This window comes from Gordionus sp. m RMFG-2023, chromosome 4 (assembly GCF_954871325.1).
Source record: "Gordionus sp. m RMFG-2023 chromosome 4, tfGorSpeb1-WG-v2, whole genome shotgun sequence".
Taxonomy (NCBI): domain Eukaryota; kingdom Metazoa; phylum Nematomorpha; class Gordioida; order Chordodea; family Parachordodidae; genus Gordionus; species Gordionus sp. m RMFG-2023.
The window spans coordinates 19,127,856-19,144,774 of NC_088778.1; the positions used below are offsets into that span (position 1 = coordinate 19,127,856).

The 16,919-nt window shown below is 25.9% G+C and overlaps 1 long non-coding RNA gene across 4 annotated transcripts in view; it reads left to right on the plus strand.

The window, feature by feature from the left end:
* The first annotated feature begins 6,931 nt into the window (after positions 1 to 6,931).
* The window catches only part of LOC135927827 (uncharacterized), a 29,548-nt gene continuing 19,560 nt past the window's right edge, over positions 6,932 to 16,919 (plus strand). The window contains exons 1-5 of one of the 4 annotated variants that reach the window (XR_010572189.1): positions 6,932 to 7,084; positions 10,034 to 10,139; positions 10,179 to 10,249; positions 10,293 to 10,380; positions 10,615 to 10,685. This is a non-coding gene — a long non-coding RNA (uncharacterized LOC135927827). Of the gene's footprint in view, positions 7,085 to 9,235; positions 9,323 to 10,033; positions 10,250 to 10,292; positions 10,381 to 10,614; positions 10,686 to 16,919 lie in introns of those variants that run through there. The other 3 variants (XR_010572186.1, XR_010572187.1, XR_010572188.1) reach the window with 3 other exon arrangements.

Sequence of the window (16,919 nt, forward strand, 5' to 3'; positions counted from 1 at the left end):
ACTACAAATAAAAGATAATATATTTATTACCTAAGCAATCGCAGCTTTTACTTTAGCATTCGCATTTTACCTTAGCATTCGCATTTTACCTTAGCATTTGCAGTTTAGTCAGTTAATTTAAAAATTAAGTCTAAATGATAGGCCCTTACTTTTTTTTTATCTTTATAAAAAAATTTTGAGAAGTGGCTGGTAATCAGTGTTGTTAAAATAGCGCGCTACTTTTTAAAAAAAATAGCGATAGCAGTAGCTCGCTACTTTCAATTTTACATAATAAATACATCTAAAAATTATTAAAATATATTTTTTATAAAATCTAAAATTATAATCCTTTTATTTAATTTAATTTTGAAATTTAAATTTATATTTAAAAATATACATTATTGTTATATATTAGATAAAAACAGTTGTTAAATAGCAATCTGTATTTAATTTATATTTTGCGCATTCATTAAATTATATATTTTTAAAATTCCGTTATTGGTATGTCCTAGCTTTTATCTTATTTTATATTTCATTTTACATTTTATATTAAGCATTATAAATCTTGTTATGTGTGAGATTGTTGAAGATATTGAAATTTCTTTGGAAAATGAGCAAAATATAGATGATTTCCCAAAATTCAAGAAATATTTTAACCTTGAAGAAAAAATTAATAGTGGATATCGGTTTCGGTGCAAGATGTGCCGCAAAATTATCTCTTCAAATCATACGAGCAGCTTTAATTTGAAAAAACATTAAAATGTAATATATTAAACAAATTTAATATCAATGTGTAGGCTAATCTTTAATTTTTAAAATAAATTAAAATCAAAAACCAATCATTTTTTTTATATATTCATAAATTTTATCTAAATTATTTAAAACATTTTAAAATAGTTATTTCAATCATTTTTATGTACTTATCTCCTACATAATTTTTATTCTAGGTATTTTATAATTTTAGACTGTGCACACTTCAAATTATAAAGAAATTGAAAAATATCTCAAAAGTTGGTAATGGAAGAAGATAAACCCACTTCCAAATCAAATTTAATACAAACAAAATTAACCAATTTGGATTCATCAACACCTGGTGTATCACAAAAATTGGCTGACAAAGTCATTATGAACTTTATAATAGATACAGTTCAACCATTATCCTTGGTGGATAATGATTCTTTTATAAAGATGATAAACACTTTTTCTCCACGGACCAAGATATTTTGCCGGCAGACATTGATGGCAAGAATTTTGGAGAGCTTTAAGGAAATGAAAGAATCTTTGATATTAAATCTATCAGATGTCTCCTACGTCTGTACAACGGCAGATTGATGGACTCACAATAGAAGGTAAAAATGTTTATTTTCTGATTTATAATATGTCATATTTTTAGAGCTTATTTAGGAGTAACTGCACATTGGATTGATCCTAAAAATCTTAAACGAAAATCTGTAGCGTTAGCTAAAGAATATAATTGACTGTCAAACTTATGACATTCTAGCCAATATTATTGCAGAAATCCATAGGTCTTACAAAATTCAAAACAAGGTTTGTAAGATGATTATGGATAATGGGTCTAATTCAGGTTTTAAATTTATTATAATTTTTTTATAATATGATATAAATAATATAGAGTATTTGGGGAAGATAATAATATTAACAATACTAGTTATATTCCTGACAAAAATATTGAAGATGGAGAACAAGTAGAGGATGATGAAATGGAGTTTGTGATAATTGATGTTCATGACATCCTCGGTTTTAAATTATTTTATATTTAATTTTTCACCAATATAAAATAAATTTATAATATTTAGGATCTTCAATAAAGTCTTCTATGTTACCTACCATCATCGTTGTTCCTGCCACAACCTAAATTTAGTTGCGACAGTGGATGCTGAAGAAGCATTATTAAATGAGGATTATTTTCTAAATGCCAAGCTCTTTGGAATAAACAAAATAAGTCATCAAAGACGTCTGATATTTTCAAAAAAAAATTAGGACGTTATTTATTGACACCAAACACTACAAGATGGAATAGTGTTTACAATGCTATGAAACTTTTAGCATTGTTTCTAGATGAGAAAAAAATGGAAATGAATTATATATTGGATCAAATGGGAATACAGTATTTTAATGTGGAGGAGCATACTTTTATTAAAGAATATACTGAAGTATTTTTAATTAACCTCTAGATGCTTTTTTTAAATCTAAAAATACTAATTTAAATATTTTTGATGATTTTTTTCATATAAAAAGTTTGTTTATTAAATTTAATACTGCGTTGCCCTCAAGTGCTAGTGCTGAACGATTATTTAGTATGGCAAAGCTTATACTTTCTGATTGTCGCTCTAGACTTGGGGATGACAGTACCGAAATGTTATTATTATTAAAGTGCAATAATAAATAAATTATATATATATATATGTAACAAATTATAGTCATGTTTTTATATCAATATTTTATTTGTGGAAATAAAGTTATGTAAAAAAAAATATTAAAAAAAAAATCAAAGTCGCGTAAAAAGTAGCTTTAGCTACTTTTTTAAAAAAAGTAGCTAATAGCGCGCTACTCATTTGAAAACGATAGCGGTAGCGATAGCGGTAGCGATAGCGCGCTACTTTTAAAAGTAGCGTTTAACAACACTGCTGGTAATGAGCTGTTTAAAACTTAAGTTAAATTTTATCTCGAAATTAAAATTACTTGACAAAATTATTTTAAATATTTTATTTAGCATAAAATAATCTACCAAAATTGAAATTCAACAATAAATTTTCCCCCATATATTCAAAATTAAAATTAAGGCTTAATATATTATTTGACGAGAATTCTATAGATTATAAAACATTCAAACAATGATAGCCGTTGATTGAACTACCCTCGAAACACTGACAAAATCCGCTGACGAATTTGTAGATTATTTAATTAAATAATTGACAATTTAATTCCTCATTTGTTTATAGCTTCACGATAATCATTAATTCGAAACTTTTTAAAATTCAATTTAAATGTTAGCGAATTCTTAGTTATTGCAGGCTTTTCAGAAAATTATGCATTTGTAGTGGAGAACCATGCACAAGGATTAAATCAGACCAATAATCAAGCCACTACTCTTATAATTTATTACTGTGAGAACAACATAATAAAACATGTAAATTTAGTGGTTATATCAGATTGTTTAAAGCACAATTTATTTTAAAAATTGATCGTATTCTTGAAGGAAGGATTTAATAGAGTGGCTAAAATTTATTATTTTTCTGATGGAGCAGTAACCAATATAAAAATAAAAGATTTCATTAATCTCTACAATCATGAAAATAATTTTGGGATAAAGGCTGAGTGACATTTTTTGAAACCGCACAAGGTAAAAATCCATGCGACATTTTGGGGGCCGTTACTAAACGGTTAGCAGCTCGAGCAAGCTTGCAACTTCCATATGAAAATCACAAATTGACAACAATAGATTTATTTAACTATACAAGAAATAATATCAAAGGAGTAAATTGAAAGTCATCTTGAAAGCAGATTTTTGAGAGCAAAAAGAATATCTGGAACACAAAATTCCAAGCTTTTATTCCCCTAGACGAAAACTAAAGTCATAATTTATTAAAATTCCTTGGATGATTATAATATATGATATATTTTAATTATAAATTTTTGATTATTATATGTAATACCAAATAAAGTTATAAATATGTTTAGAATTATTTTCAAGTAACTTCTAGACAAAATTTAACTAAAGTGTTAAACAAAGCTGATTATTCCAGCCACTTCTCAAAAATTTAGATAAAGATGAAAAAAAGAAAGGGCCTATTATTTAGACTAAATTAACATTATTTCATAACTATTCATTAAATTAAAATATGATGATATTAATGTTAGATTTGTTCAATTTTAGCCATATAAAGAGTGATAACTCCTAAACCCATGTTCATCCCAATCTAGGATTTTGTACAAATATAAAGCAGTGTAATATCTATCTAAAGAAAAAAAATTTAAAAAAAAATACCTTTTTTTTTCTATGGCCATTTCCGGTTTTACACATCCGGTTTTTGATATTAATAAAATGTCCATAATATTTATTTTTATGTCATTTTAAAGAACTTTTATTAAGCTACAAAATAAAATTTAAATTATTTTTCTAACTTAATTAATACTCGAGATATTTGAAAATAAATGAAGTGCATTTTGTCAAAAATGTACCATTTTTCCACGCTTTAAACGGCCATATCTCAGCGGGTAAACAGTGTTGGAAGGTAAAATTTTATTTTTTTCTTAGTTATAGTATATACTATATACTACCAGTATACAAAATTTAAGAAAAATTGAAGGGGGTCGGGTTGAAACCTTGATTGATTTGATATGAAATTCACCATATATATAATAATATTGTGAAGAGAAAAATAAATAGATATGCAATAACAATATTTAATGTCTTATGTTTATTAATGCCTGGTTTTAATGAAGGAGTTTTGGTCTTAATTGTATATCTAATTATTTTTGTTAAAAATTTAAAGATCAATTATATCATTTAATATTTTTCTAAAGTTGGAAAAATGTAATTAAAAATTATAATCAACTCTAAGCTGCCTTGATGAATCTGTATTCTGAAAACGATGATTAGGTTGGGATATAATTGTAATATTGTAAAGATTAATTGCATAAATATTATTTTCTTTGTTGGGTGAAATATGGTGATACTGAGACTGACGTTTCCACTTGAAAAGATCATTCTGAATAAATTGGTTTAATTCAGACATATTTTTAAAAAACTTGATAATTAAAATTAAATAGCAAATATTTTATTCTTTGTGTATGTACTTTATAGGTTTTAAAAAACGGCATACGATCCAAGTAATCTTTAATCTTTGTTTTTTGTCCATAGAGTGAAACAAAACTTGTTTTTCACAATTTATCAAGTTAAATTTATTTATATAAAATATTTATAAAAAATTACTTATATGAACGATCATATGAAATATTGCATATTTTAAATGCATAAATGTAGACAAAGAAAACTTCGGGGTCCACAGGCCCAATCTTTTAAACCCGGCCCAAAATTTAAAAAAAAAATTTGTCTGACCCGGCTTTGAACGAAATTTATTTTAAATTTCCCCCAAAAAGCCCAACCCGAAATATAATAAAAATTATTTGTCTACCCGGCCCGTTTTTATTTTAATATAGAAATATAAAATATTGGCGCCTTGTTTCTTGTAAGAATTTTAAAATATATCAATTTATTCCTCAAAATTGAGTGAAAAATTTAAGCCCGACCTGACCCAATTTTTTTTCAAAATATTAGGCTCTATCCAGTCTGAGCCTAAAATTATTTTTCAAAATTAGTCTGGGACGGACCTGACAGAGAAAATTTAAATATTATAGATTAATGCAAAAAATATTGTTTAGAAATTTACACTTAAACCGGAAACATATCTACAAAAAAATGTATGCAATCTTTTGTGTTTGAGCATTTAAAAAAAATATATATCTATTTGGTGTCAACTTATTTTATATGGTTTTTTCCTTTTTAAAGAAGAAAACGTTCTTTAATTTTTGCAAGTGCTAAAGGATATAGTGGTCCTAATATAAAATAACCTTTCATTTATTTAACTTAAAATCATACAAAAGGGTGATATCATTAAAAACTTTGATTTAGCCGATTTTTAAATAGCTGCTAAATAAATAAGCCTCAAGATTGCGGTATAGGTTGACTGAAAGGTATGGCCTTCTTTTGGCAAAATTTTGAGCTTAGCCGCTTTTCGGTGAAAACGAGGTAACCTTAATATATGGGAAGTGAACTATATTATAATTCATAAAGATTTGCTTTGACTTGGAGTGAACAATCAAATAATATTAAAATTTCTCATCAATGTTTCAAATAATATATAAAATTCCTCATCAATGTTTGACATAACATCTTTTAGCTCTAATATACATTATACGATTATCATGATGTCAACTATGTCTAAAAAATAACGAAACCAGCCCGTACCAAGTTTTAGGTTATATAAAAAAAAATAATTACGGTTCGCTGTGTCGAGCATTATATTTTTAAAAAAATTTCAGGCCTGGCCGGGTAGGGTTTAAATAATTTAATATGATATCATTATATTTTGTCAAATAAATTGATATATTTAAAAATTCTTATAAGAAATAAGGCACTAATATAATATTTTTTATTTAACATTAAAAAATTAATTAAATTTTTCTATATTTGAAAATTCGGTTTGAGCGGAAAAATAATTGTCATTTCAGGTCGGGTATTTCGAGACAAATAAAAAAAAATTCTTTCGGGATTGGACCGGGTGAAACAAACTTTTTTAAAAAAAATTTCGGGTCGGGGGGGGGGAATTACTCCCGATGCAGATCACTAATGTCAATTAAACCAATATCATTTTTTTGAAAAATTGCATAAAATACTCTAATAATTAAATATGTTGAATGTTGGTTGATACATTCTAATGCAAAGAAAAATTGGATAGGCATAAATAGAGACAAAACATCTCATGTAAACATAGCAAGCCTTAAATTCAAAAAACCCTATGAGATAGAAATATTGAGCATTCATTCTAATTGATTTTTTGAAAATCTTTTGGTAAAACTCGTTATTCTATCTGATAAATAATATCACGAAATACCCCAATGTTAGATTTGATTTGGCGTTCATTCATATGGAAATTTTAGATGGAATATAAGATATAAATTAAATTAATCCATTTTTTAAAAAAAATAATTCATCATATAAGTGCATAGCAATTAACTTGAGCTGGCTAATTCTGTAAACATGCTTATAGTAGGTTATTTTTATACTTAGATTTTTAGTCACAAAAAATTTCTTGAATGTTATCTTGAATAAATTAAAACAAAATCTCATAGGCATTATAATAAAAATGGAATGTTATTATAAAAGAAAAATATAATTAAATAAAAACAATGAGCCATTAATTTTTAATTTTAGATTTTTTTATTACAAACAAACAAAAATGAAAATATTTAACCTTTTTTGTTATAAAATTAAGATATAGCTAGTAGAAAATTTACAATATGAAGGAAAAAATTTGTGATAATTATTCGATAGCAGAATTAGGATCAAGGGGGTAACACTGTAAGATATTACTCTTAATTTTGTTTTAAATTTAGTACATTTTACAAATGTTTATTTTTTAAAAATATAACTTATAAAATTACATGATATATTCAAAAAATAGTTAAGGTCAATATTTTAAAAAATGATCAGATTTCAGGTAAATTACATTTAAAAGATAGTACTTATATTTCAATGCAAAATCACAATAGGACCTCGCATAAAAAAATATTATATGATAGAAAAATATTCAAAACGTGTCGTAAATTTAAAAGTTTTTGATAATTTTAATTTTTCTGAATGTGTTGTTTGATGAATAAAAAGGTTAAATATTCTCAAAATGTATCGCTTTTTCTTTCCAAAATATCTCGTAATATTGTGCCAGATTATTCTTGATAAATTTTGAGAGAAGCTAGTTCAAAATGCCAAGAATTTATAATATAGATTAATCTTTGAGTTATTATTTTGCTTTTTGAATGGTTTTATTTTAATGATCAGGAAAATTATTAGATACAAGACATTTTGTTTACAATAAATACTTTAATTCTTTGCATTCGCAATTGAATTTTTTCATTCGAAATTTGTTGAATATAACTATTTAGCAGCAATGTGCTTAATGTCAGTGCAGTTAATATTTCACTTAAATCGGTGTTATTTTAGTATATAAACTAAAAATAACTTAAAATTTTATGAATAAATTTTGTCTGAAATTATATGATATACTGGAAATAATTTTTAGCAAATCAGAACTTCAAATTTAATAATGTATTCAACAAATTATTTTACTATTTTTTTACTTTAAACCCTTTATTTAGAGATTTTTTAAAATGAAAATCTCATATGTTTCAGCTTAGGTAAAATACCTACTTTATAAATTTCATACAATTCAATAATATATTACCTGATTATGCACATTGCTGATAACATGTATCATATAACTTTTTATTATAAATTTATATTATATAGCTTTTTTAGTTAAATATTGTCTTTTTTCAAATACATAGTATCTTTTTTCAAACATATAATGTCCCCTTTTAAACATTGTTCCTTTTCAATGCTAAATAAACAAGAGGAAGACACTATTTATAAAAAAAGTCAATGTGTTTGAAAAAGGACACTATTTAACTAAAAAAACATATAATTCAATAAGAAATTTGTTAGCCAAAGGTTGTATCCATATCTGTAGATTTTTATTATATATAATATTTATGGTATCTCTGAATTTAGTGAACAAATGTTAAGAAATTATATACCGATATATTTCTATATGTGATTAATGCCTATTTTAATTTGTATATACATTTATAATAAATAAGCTTACACGAAGCGAGCCAAAGAGGTTTGGGGCATCTGTTAAATAAGTCCCACGGAGCCCTAGTCCTGCCATTCTTTTTATACTATATAATTCTATATTACATTGAAGCAGGAGTTAATTTTTTAAATAAATAATTTTATAAAATATTATTTTGGATAAATCATTCTAGGTTTAATGAACAGATTTATAAAAATAAACTCAATGTTTTATATTAATATTTGAAATCATTTTTAATGTATTAGTAAAGTTTAAAAAATACATGAATTGATTTTATAAACCAAACCCATTACATAAATATATTCTATATCACTGATACATATACGTGCTCCTATATTAACATTGTTTTAATGAAATTAGGATAGCCTTCATTTTTATTAATCATAATTAGAATTACTACTATTTTTGATATATATACTTTGTAACTTTTAAACATTGCCAAGGTCATCATAACTTAACTTTTGTAACTCCATTGCCATTTTCGTAATTATAATTTTATTTTGTATTTAGGATATTATATAATAATACATATGTTTATTATACACCAAAAATAAAAATTTTCTATGGATAATGGAATGAGAAATAAACAAGTTTTTTTAAATTTGAATATTTTATTACAATCTGTATTTTATACTCTATCTAAAAAGAAAAATATGATAAGAATTAACAATTAAGGAAAACTTATTGATATATATTAGGATAGGTTCAATGATTCATAACAACTTAATAGCGAAAAATTCCTATGAAAGTTTCAGGAATATTGGCATAAATATTTAATGATTAAATATAACAGTATTATGCTGGTATTCTTGTGATTTAATAGATGAAACTAACATTATAAAAGAAAAGTTATAATTAATTTTATAGAAAACCACGAACTATTTTTGGCTCAAAAAAACAAGTTTTCTATTTAGGCGGTCTTTCAAAATTTGTGGATTCAAAATTATGTAAAACAAATGTATAATTTAATATTTTCTTTATAATTTTTCTAAAAATAGCATGGCATATGAGTATGATGATATCCTTTGAATATTAATATCTATTATAAATTTAGTGTAAATTGGTACCGATTTTTGTCGGAATTTTTTAAATTTTCGAGATGTTTCAGTCATTTTTGATGAAATTATTATGCTATTTATACTAAATATATTTTATTTAAACTATATTTGAAAATAATTTTAAATTCAAGAGTAATTCATCTCAAATTTTTTTGCCGATTTTTGGGTGATTATTGATACTAATAACCTTAATCTGTTAATTACCAAGATTTTTCTATCTGCATTCGACATAGAAGAGAAATGCTCTCGTTTTATTTATTAAAGTCTGATTTTTATGCTAAGATGTTTTAAAAATTTATATGTTAAAGGATAAAATGGCCATTTGTAGATAAAACGATTAGAGTATTTATCTTCCTTATTTTGGTGTCAGAAAGTGCAAATCAAATTTATTGTAATGGAATTAACAATATTAATATATTTATTTATAATCAAAATTAGCCTTTAAATAATAAAAATTTCTAAATTATTACATTCAAACATCCACGTCTTCCACTAAGGACATATTTAGCTCAGTAATGGCTAAGGTGTTATATTTTTTCTATTTATATCAATATTCAAAATGTTAATCGAATCATCATTTGAATAAAAAACATTATTAAGGGAAATACTTTTGGCGAAGATTTTGCCCCAATGAAAGTATCTGTTTTATTTGTACAAACATTTGAATAAGCATCCATGTGATTGATCCTGCAGGTTTTCCAAATGGGTAATTAACCTTTTTTTATACTAACAGATTTTGTGCCAGATTGATACAAAGTCAATTAAGCATAAATTTTGGATTAATTATTGCTGCTAATATGCTACTGTCCTTACACAGTAAATATAAATTTTAAGAAATGATAATTAACATAATTATAAGGAGCTCAGGAAAAGTCAAAAGGTTCACATTTATGTCTGCCACTTCAATAACCCTATGTGTATTTTCTTCAGGATCTATAATTGAATTAGTAAATAACTGAATATAATTTATTTAATTTTTAATTGAATAAATAAAACTTGTAGGTTGTAAATCAAATTCGTAAATGTTGTCTTGATTAAGTATATGAGAAAAATTTAAAATATTGCGGATAATGCTAAAATAGAATGGAGGTGGATTTTCTTTTAAAAATAATATTTTATTAAATAATTTTTTTTATTTTTGTTATATACATTTTAAATAAAAAAAATAAATTTTTAAAAAGATCGAAGGTTCGATATTTAACGAAATGATCTCCATCATGATCCTCAATTTAAGAGAAAATCATATATCCGGGTATATATAAAAAAAACTAGTATTAAATTAATAAGATAGTGTTCCCATAAAAAAAAAATCCAAGATGTGATAAACATCGAATTTTTCAAAATAAATTTCTTGTTTATTAAAAACATTTACTTTATTATTAAAAACCATTTTTTAGAATTTATACCCCGTCCCCTGAAATTAGCTATAAATTTTTCGCCTAAATTTAGGAATTAGTTTTATTCAAATTTGTCTGTCCAAGATGATGTATACTAGAATTAGTAATCAATTTGCTTAAATATCATCAAACCCCAAATTCGGAGAGAAAATTCCAGCAAGCTAGGACGGGGTAAAAAAAAAAATTTAAACTTCGATCATATTTCTAACTATGAAAATCGACTTAATTGTAAAATTTCTTTTAATATTGGATGCTATGTCATTCGCGTGTGAATTCAATGATGAATCTATATATATAATCACCGCAATCAAGAAATGAACGTTTTCGTAAAATCTTAATGTTAATTTTTATTTTTCCTATCATCTTAATGTTAATTTTTATTTTTTCTATCAACTTTCCTATCCGCTTAATGCTAAATAAATCGATGAAGACTATATATCTCTAATGTTAAATTTTAATAAAATTTTTTGTACATCACGGGATTCGAAACAATGACTTCACGATTTAAAGGCAAACCTTCTTCCACTCAGCCACCATCTATATTATATTTTATAATATAATCTTTCTTATATATGTTATTTTGCTATTAACATATTTTTTAATTAATTTATATAATTTAGATCTTATTGTGTTATTTTAAAAAGAATACTAACCTCACCTCAAATTATGGTAAGAATGAATATTATTAAATTTAAAATAACAATAAATTATATTTAGCCAATTGAAAAATAAACATTTATCTCATATTAATTTTAGCATAAGTATTTATATAAGTGATCTGCATCGGGCCTAATTTTTCAAGCCCGGCCCCGCCCGAAATTTTTTTTAAAAAAATTTTGCCGACCCGGCCCGAACCCGAAATTTATTTTAAAAAAAATGGCCGGCCCGGAATTTAAATATAGAAATTAATTTTTATAATTACTTAAAATAAAAGACATATGTTATATAGCGTTTAGTTTCGATAAATGAAATCAAAAATTTTATTTTACATAAAAAATTCAACATAAAATTGATAAATTTAGATATATTTAATAAAATTTCCAAGGTCCGACCCGATCCGGCCCGAAATTTTTTTAAAAATATTAGGCCCGGCCCGAACCCGATTATTTTAAATAGAATTAGGCCCGAGCCTAACTTTGCATATATCTAATTTATATTCAATCAAAGTAAAATTTATTAATTTTCATATTTAAAATTCAAAAATCTTAAAGCATCTCTATTTTTAATTTTACCCAATATGATTCCTATCACAAATTTAAATTTGATATTTCTAATACATGCTCACGGGTTACATTGCAACAATTTTACCACTTTTTCTCCTAAATTTTAATATAAAGCATATTTAGTACCTGTAAAAATAATATTTTTATTTTAGATATTCTTTTTTTCAAACAATTACAACATATATATATTTTTTTTTATACAAAAATTAGAATATAAAAAAACTAACTTACAAAAAGTTAACAATCAAGGCGAAATAAAATAAAAAGTACATATTAAAAGAACTAGTTAAATAAGTATTTTTTCAAAAGTTAACTTACAAAATAATCAAGGCGAAATAAAATAAAAAGTACATATTAAATGAACTAGTTACAAAATAAAATTAAGAATAATCATTATTCAACATTCTCCTTCTTCTAAAAAATCTTCCCATAAAATCTTTTAAGCTGGCATAGAAAGTTAGTCTTTCCAAAAGTTTATCATTTTAGTTATCAAGTTGTTTCATAAGTCATCGTAATCGTTGGCTTGTCCCAATCGTTGGTTTGTTTAAATCGAGTTTGCACGTTGGTTTGTTTTCGTAAGCTTGATATCCTTATCGTAAGTTGTCTTCATATATCATGATTTTATCATGTAGCTTGCTTGTAGTACTAAGTCATTATTATTATCAATTTTCAAAATTGTTATTATCATCAGTCAGTCACGAATAATTAGAAATTATAATTCATCAAGTTGGATATAAGAATACAAGAAGAATGATAAATCAATAATATTGTTATATAATATTTTTAGCGTTTTAATAAGCGTTTTAGAATTTAATTTACTTTATGCGTTTTAATATTTAATTTATTTTTATATTTTAAGTTATGTAATCTTTTAAATAAGCATGTTTTTGTTTAATTCGCATTGGTCTAGAAATCGGTGTTACATTATTTTTATCAGTAGTTTTTATATTTTGTCCACACTTCCCTCCTTAATAGAGTCCTTAGAATTAGAGTCATAATTAATAAGTGTGTTAAAACAATTTCTTATTATGAATTGATCTAAGTGTCTCCTCAAAATACCGTTATTTGTCTTAATTTGGAACATCATGTCACTTTCTTTGTGTGTGACCATGCCTTTACACCATTTGTCATCACCTTGTACTTTGTACCAAACAAAATCTCATACGTTAAAGGTTCTATTTCGTGGTAAAGTAACGTTGATTTTGTTTTCTCTTCCAACGGTTTTAATAAGTCCCATTTAAATCTAATATCTCGATTGAACATTCTCTTGGAAGGTGTAACTCCTGTAGTGTCATTATACGTGTTTCTGTAATTAAATAAAAATTTGTCAAGTGCAATATATAAGTCAATTTTGATATTCCTTTTCATATATGTTATGAACGTTCTCACCATGCGTTCTACCTGGCCATTGGATTGCTGGTGATATGCGGACGTGAGCACATGTTTGATACCATAATCATTGCAAAATTTTCCAAAATCATTACTTGTGAAGTTAGTGCCGTTTTCAGTAACTATAGTTTAAGGAATTCCATATAGCGAAATAGTTTTGCAAATTTCTTTTAAAGTAATATCGGTCGTAATATTTTTAACAAGAACAATAATTGGAAATTTGCTAAAGGCATCGACCTTTATCAACCAAATTCTTGTGAAAAACGGACCCGCATAATCTATGTTTATCCTTGCAAATGGTTTGGTTGCCGAAACCCAAGGTTTTTGTATCTTTTTAGGATTGTCATGATATATGTTACAATCATCACAACTTTTTACTTCCACGTCTATGTCATTATTTATACCAGACCACCACATGTAATCTTTGGCTAAGGATTTGATTTTTCCTGCTCCCAAGTGACCTTCATCTAATTACGGTTGTACATTTTTTATCATAGAAGATGGAATTATGATTTTGTTGCTTTTGTAAAGACAATCCTTAATTAATTATACTTAATTCCAATTCAATGTTTTTATATATATTGTTCTTTATAGGCACGTTGTCCTTAATAACATTGATGACTTGTTTTAATTCAATATTTTTGAAAGTTTCATCACTTATTTTATTAAAATTGATAGATAAATCCCCAAAGTCATTTATTATTGTGATATTTTCAACAACTTCATCGTGACATTCTTATGGTAATCTCGTGAGACAATCAGGGACAACATTATATTTACCGGATTTATACTTTATATTAAAATCATATCCTCCTAAGGTTATATTCCACTTCTGTAGTCTAAGGACATAGTACTATTTTCCTTAAGACCTTTGGTAAAAATGTGAACAAGAGGTTTATGGTCAGTAATAATTTTAAATTTTGTGCCGATTAAGTATTCCTGGAACCTCTTTATAGAACGTAATAGCGAGTGCCTCACGCTCAATATTGGTATAGTTCGTTTCGGATTTTAATAAAGTTCTCGACGCAAAACCTATTGGCTTTTCTTTGCCCTCTTTTTCAGTATGGAACAATACAGCTCCTAAACCACATTTAGATGCTTCAGTGGCAATTCCTATAGGTAATTCAGGGTAAATATAGGTCAAGGCAGGAGGAATAATCAACTTCTTAAGATCATTAAAACTTCTAGAGTGTTCTAAGTTTCAAGCCCATTTTTATTTGTTGATGATTTTATATAGAGGATAAGCTATTTCTGCAAAATTGTTCAAAAAATTTTCTATAGTAGCCAGCTATTCCCAGAAATGTTGATAATTCAGCAGCTGATTTTGGTTCTGGCATTTTAATTATTGCTTCAATTTTGTCGTGATTAGCATGAATGCCCTTGGCGTCAATATCATGACCCAGAAACAGGGTTGCCATGCCTCCCCCAATCAGGAGACTCCCGTAATTTTTTAGTTTACACGCAGACATCTCTCTCCCGCAAAACTACCGCAATTGGAAATCTCCCGCAAAAATCTACCGCAATTTTTTAATTTCTCCTGCAATTTTTTTAAAAAGTATTTCAACGTTTTTAATATATAAATAATGATTTTGATAGACATTAATTGATTATTTTTATATATTTAAAATAAATTTTAAATATTTATTCGAAAAACATGTCTAGTTTGTAAATTTCTTTCTATCCTTTTTTATTTTTATATATTTAAAATAAATTTTAAATTTCTTTGCTGTTTTATTTTTATCCAATAATAAATCAGTATCATTTCATTCATATAAGTCAGTACAGGGGAGTATATTAACATCGATTGCAATACAAAAATATTCTCAAAAATAATAAATAATACAGATGCAACTACATCGGAAATCGTATACATCTATCATGTAGTTTAACATTCACAGAGCTATATCATCACAATGTGGGTCAAATCTTTTAACGACTCCATAAGTGCAAACCTTACTTGTGGCAGAACAAAAATGAGCAAGGCTATCACAAGTGTTTTAGTACCTGGATCCTAGAGGTCAATTGATTTGAAAGATGGGCATCCATATGCAATTCTAATAGATGCATCTAATAAGGGAAATATTAAAACATTTCCCTCGATCCTTCGCTATTTCAACAAGAATAATAACATTTCAATAAAACTATTAAAAAATTTTCCTCGGATAGTGAAAAATCCAACGATGTAGCTAGTCACATAATGGTAAATATAGCTGCAGGGTTATCAATGATTTGCATTTCAGCTTTCTGCGCTGATAATGCCTCTGTAACTTTTGGCAAAAACCAAAGTTACTGAATTAAGGCAGCACAATAATGAATTAATATTAACTGGCTGTATATGCCATATACTACATAATTCTTGCAAGAAGGCAATGAATGTACTATCTGTGGATGTCGAAATAATTGTGATGAAATGTTTTAATGAATTTAAAGAGTTGGTGAAGTGGTCTGACTTGTGGTGTGTGTTGTTGCGATATATACCTATCAGGTGGTTATCATTAATACCTGCCATCGATTGAATTTTAAAATTTTACAAACCCTTAAAAAAATACTTATTAAATAGAGATTTTAAAAGCTGTCCTAAAATTTTGATTTGGGATTCGTTGCACATGTAGGAAATCTACTTTATGCAGTTAATATTCAGTTGCAATCAGAATATTCTTTATTAAAAAAGATTCACAAATTCATGCTACAGCTCTGTTCATCTCTACAGTTAAAAATTGATAATAAATTTTATGGCGCTATTGCTAAAAATATTATTATAAATTGTTCAAATAATACTCTAATTAATACATTTTTATATGAAGCAGATATATTTTTTAAGACAATTTTAGAATATTTACAATCAAAATTTGATTTTAATAACTCTATTTACAAATGTATAAATATTATGACCTTGGAACAGAAATCATCAATTGATGGTTTTTAATAATAAATATATTAAAAATACCGAAAGACATTGATTTCTTGTTTGAGGAGATTGTAATTCTCTCTATTTTTTATGATTCGCCAAAATACTTAGTTAGATGGTCTAAAAGCAGAGGAGAAATGGGTAGAATTTTTTCGTAATAACGATAAATCCCCATGCTTGGAAAAAATATGCGAGTATGTCTTCTCCTTACCTCATTATAATGCCTCACCCGAGCGCATTTTTAGCCTGATAAGGACTACCTGGAAAAAGGAGAGAAATCGGATTGCTTTAACAACATTAGAGGCCGAGCTAATGGTTAAACAAATATATAATATGTCATGCCAGGAATTTAATAAATATCTCAATAACGACGGTAAACATTTGGTTCTATTATTTAAATCTCAAATAAAATATAATTAAGTTTTAGCAATGGCTCCATAAAATTTATTGTCAATTTTTAATTGTAAAGATGAACACATTTGCAGCATAATTTTGTGAATCTTTGTTAAGATTCTTCTGATTGCAACCACATTAACAGCATGTAATAGATTTCCTACATGTAAAATCAT